Here is a 5,024-nt window from a genome sequence, read left to right on the forward strand (position 1 = left end):
CCAGTGGGAGCCCAGCATGGCAGAGGGTGTACGGGGTGACCTCCAGTGTAATCCTAAATGCCAGCCCTAATGCTGGGCTCTGCAGAGCTCGTCTCAGGGGCTGCCACCCGCCTGGCAGTTTTAGTCTGCCGTGCTGCCTGCCACTGTGACCTTCTGCTCCTCCTCATCCAGGGGCTGGGATGTATTTCCTTGCTGTCAGACACCAGTGCCCCTCTCCCCTTGTCCCCTGGGACCTGCAGGGCACACCTCAGCCAGCCCAAAGCAGGGGGCTGCTGAAACAAAGTCCTAAGGAAGGGAGCAGCAAATGCCATGTGGAGACAAGTGAGGGGCCAGCACAAGCACGGAGGTCCCCAGCTGCATCCCAATGCCTTGCTGCTCCCTCAGCCCCGTGTTGGAGCCCTGCGCTGGCTCCCTCTTGCCCTGGCACTGCAGGGGAGAAGGCACCGCAGTGGGCTAGCCACAGGCAGGAGGCTGCAGGCAGGCTTTGGCACCGGTGGTGGCAGGCACACAGACAAGGCTGGGCTCTGCCGCGGCAGATTGATAGGTGTCTGGCGGAAAACGTCCTGCTGATAGCCCAAGAACAAAATGCAAACAGGGAGAAATGACAGCTGTTCCTGTAGCTTTTCCATCATCTCTGCCGATAGCAGCCGCGGCGCCTCCAGCTCCGCGATTGATGCATCTCCGGGGACTCCGGGAGAGCGGATGCCACAATCAGGAAGAATAAAAGAATTGCTGCTGGAACCCAGAGGAGACTTCGGATCCTTATCAGGAACAAAAAGGACATCAATCTGGTGCCAGCACAGGCCTGTCAGACACAACCGCACACTCAGCAGCCAGCCTGGCAAGGCTGGCAAGGCACTGCCATTGTCGCCAGGCCCTTCTCCCCACCCAGGGTAGCTCTGTTTCAGCCGGGCAGCGCCGGGCAGCAGCCTTCCTGGGGTAGTGGCACCAAGACCCAGCCGCTGCTTGGCCAGGAGGTGGCCAAGGAAATCCTTGGCAGGAAAGATGTGGAAAACAGAGCAGGAGACGAGCCTCTTCAGAGTCCCAGCTGGCTCTGGCACAGCTGGTCCTGTGGCCTCACACAGCTTGACAGCCCAGCTGGCTACCCTGCCTTTCTGCACCACGTGAGCCCTAGCCTGAGCTGCGATGCCTCATGGTTGGTCCCCTGCTATTTGGCCCACTGCAACCCTGGTACCCAAAATGTATGGGACTACTTTACACAGCACTGGCAGAGGTAAGCATCGACCCCTTGGAGATGGATGAAGCTGCATTTCCCTTTTAGGTCTAGCTTCTTGACATGCAAAGGGTAGGGACGAGGCACGTAGTGCTGTTGGTTGGAAAGCACCCAGGTGCTTGTGTAAATTGGTCTTCTGGGGCCTCCAGCCAAACCCGGCTGCAGGAAGCCCATCTGCTGCACCTCTGACCTGTGCGAGGGGCCTGGTACTCACATGTCATGTGGTCTACCTGGACTTCAGTAAGGCCTTTGACCCCGTCTCCCACAGCATTCTCCTAGAGAAGCTGGCAGCTCACGGCTTAGACAGGTGTACTCTGCGCTGGGTCAAAAACTGGCTGGACGGCCGGGCCCAGAGAGTTGTGGTGAATGGAGTTAAATCCAGTTGGCGGCCGGTCACGAGCGGTGTTCCCCAGGGCTCAGTTTTGGGGCCAGTTCTGTTCAATATCTTTATCAATGATCTGGATGAGGGGATCGAGTGCACCCTCAGTAAGTTTGCAGACGACACCAAGTTGGGCGGCAGTGTTGATCTGCTTGAGGGTAGGAAGGCTCTGCAGAGGGACCTGGACAGGCTGGATCGATGGGCCGAGGCCAACTGTATGAGGTTCAACAAGGCCCAGTGCCGGGTCCTGCACTTTGGCCACAACAACCCCATGCAGCGCTACAGGCTTGGGGAAGAGTGGCTGGAAAGCTGCCTGGCGGAAAAGGACCTGGGGGTGTTGGTTGACAGCCGGCTGAACATGAGCCGGCAGTGTGCCCAGGCAGCCAAGAAGGCCAACGGCATCCTGGCCTGTATCAGAAATAGTGTGGCCAGCAGGAGCAGGGAAGTGATCGTGCCCCTGTACTCGGCACTGGTGAGGCCGCACCTCGAATACTGTGTTCAGTTTTGGGCCCCTCACTACAAGAAGGACATTGAGGTGCTGGAGCGTGTCCAGAGAAGGGCAACGAGGCTGGTGAGGGGTCTGGAGAACAAGTCTTATGAGGAGCGGCTGAGGGAGCTGGGGTTGTTTAGCCTGGAGAAAAGGAGGCTGAGGGGAGACCTCATCGCTCTCTACAACTACCTGAAAGGAGGCTGTAGCGAGGTGGGTGTTGGTCTCTTCTCCCAAGTAACTGGCGAAAGGACGAGAGGAAATGGCCTCAAGTTGCACCAGGGGAGGTTTAGATTGGACGTGAGGAAAAATTTCTTTACTGAAAGAGTAGTTAAACATTGGAACAGGCTGCCCAGGGAAGTGGTTGAGTCACCGTCCCTGGAAGTATTTAAAAGACGGGTAGATGAGGCGCTTAGGGACATGGTTTAGTAGGCATGGTGGTGTTGGGTTGACGGTTGGACTCGATGATCTTGGAGGTCTCTTCCAACCTTAATGATTCTATGATTCTATGATTCTATGTCATAGCAAACGCACGCAGCCTCCCTTCGGCTGCCGCTGCCTCCAGCTTCTTCTCGGAAAGGGCACACCGGCCACTTGATAACCACACCACTCCATGTGGTTGTCATGCAGAAGTTAAAGACAGCCTCACAGCATGGTCTGTCCCCTGGGCATGGCCAGGTCCTGGGCTGGCACAGGTGCCTGTGTCATGGGTGGCCAGGACAGCTGGGTTGGCGGGAGCTGGTGCTGGCCACAAGAATGGAGGCTGCCAGTGCTGTCTCTGAGGCTGCTTTCTGCAGCATCCGTGCCTCCTGCAGAGATCTCCCATCCCCAGAGCCAGGCATGGAGCTTCTCCACTCACCAGTGGGCCAGGACAGGGCTGAGGAGAGCACAGCTGCTTGCAGGGCCATGCTGAGCCCTATCATCCACTGTCCTCCGCCCCAAAGGAGATGCATGCCACCAGGACCACCATCCCCGTAAAGCGAAGGAGAATTGATGGGCATTGCTGTTCAAAGAGCTATTGCCTAATGGTCCTCTGACAGCTTGCTGTGAAAATACAGCTGTTTCTTAAAGTCTGTTGCCTGCCTGGTGGGAGGAGTAGGACAGCACATCAGCAGCCTGCTCTCAGCTGCTCGCCAGCCTGCAGGCTGGCTCAGGGACAGTGAAATGTGGTGGCACAAGGGCATCCTGGGATGTGCTGGTACTGCAAACCTCTTATTTAAAGTTTCCTGGTCATGGTGATCAGTAGCAAAATCGTAAGACTTGGGTAGCAATAAGGAGCTCTGATTTTTAGCAACAGAGGTGTTTTGTTTGGCTCGGTGCACACACGTACATACACATAGCCCTCATGCATGCACAGCCAAAGGGGAAACTGTGCTGATCGAGTTAAGTGTGGCAAGACCTTGCTACGGTGCAGAGCAAATACTAACGCCATGTAAACAGCTCTAATTAGTTTAGAAGTGAAGCCTGGTAACAGTTTTCAACATCTTGAGGAAATTGCATTGTGGCCGTTTAAATCTCCGCTGCTGCTGCCCTCTGGAGAAGGCTGGCGATGTTTCTCCCTCTCCTGGAATAATGTTTGTTTCCGTGACTCTATTTCGCGTGACTACTTCAGATGACACAGGGCTACTGGAGAGCTGAGCTCCAGGCAAGGAAGGGTTTTCGGGATGGGCTTGGCATGCTGCAGCCCACACAGGGCCACGCAGGGCAAGCCGCAGTGGGGAAGGAAGGTAGTAGGAGATATCTGGAAAAATATGAGGATTTTGCGACAAGGCCTTGAGGCTCGCAGCAAGCTGGAGAGCTGCAAAGGGTGGATCTGGCCAGAGCTGAGGTCTTCCATGTGTACCCCCAGTGCTGTGGCTTTCTCAGGACTTGCTGTTGCTACTGCAAACCCAGCTCCCAATAGCAAGGGATGCTTGGCTTGCTTTTCTCTCTCTCCCACCTCGCTTTGCTTTTAAATAAGATTCTATCCCTCACTGCTTGGGGGAACGCTTTGAAAACCTGACCCTGGTGCACCCTAAAAGCTCAGAAAGCAGCAAGTAAATAAAAAGAGTGCTTTCTCTTCTGACTTAAAAAAAATCACATTTAAGAAAAAAACCCTGCAATCTCCTAACCCTTTTTGCCCTGATTCAGGAGAAAATTTTTTTCCTCTCTTCTTTTCAGGCTGGTGCCTCTGGGAGATTTGGGATTGTGGTGCCAGTGCAGAAGAAGCCAGTGCGGCCCCTGTGCCCCTTCCTGAGGATCTTCATTTGCTCCCGGTGGCTGGCTAGTGCTGTCACCCACCAGCCAGCACTTGGTGGCTGTGGGGGACCATAGCATTGCTCTCACTGACATCCTTTCCTGATGGAGAGCTTCACCATGAGCATGGGACACAGCCACAGAAGCCGTGCCTGTGCCAAGAGCCTTGCCACCCTTCTCTAGCCAGGGTGACTTTGCTCCTTGGAGCCATTAGCCAGGGGCTAATGCACTCACCTTGAGCTCTCCAGTGGCCAGCTGGTCCCCATCCTAGCCCCAGGTGCCTGTCCCGGGCACACAGGTGTCTCTGGCAGAGAGGGCATCCAGCCCTCAGAGCATCCAGGATCTGGGCAAGGCTGAATGAAGGTGCCCTCCATGTCTGCTCCCCACTTCCGCTCATCAACTGCAAACGCTGGCAGGAGATCTCCAGCTGGAAGTGGGCTGCAAGCCACTGGCAGGTAATTGCTAAAGCAAACAGGGCTGCATTAATTGAGATGACGGCAGCCAGCAATGTGCTCTCGGTTAGTCTTGGCTCTGCAGTAGCCAGTGGGGAAGCAGAAAACCCAGGGGGATGGGAGATGGGGTCTGTTTTGCTACAGTGATGGTCCGGGCAAGGGCCTGCGAGGGGGCGGGAGGGAAACCTGCCTTTCCCCCCCCCCCGGGTCTTGAGCATTAATTAGCGCCACCCCGCC

Source organism: Pygoscelis adeliae, unplaced genomic scaffold, assembly GCF_000699105.1.
Source record: "Pygoscelis adeliae isolate BGI_AS28 unplaced genomic scaffold, ASM69910v1 Scaffold22, whole genome shotgun sequence".
Taxonomy (NCBI): domain Eukaryota; kingdom Metazoa; phylum Chordata; class Aves; order Sphenisciformes; family Spheniscidae; genus Pygoscelis; species Pygoscelis adeliae.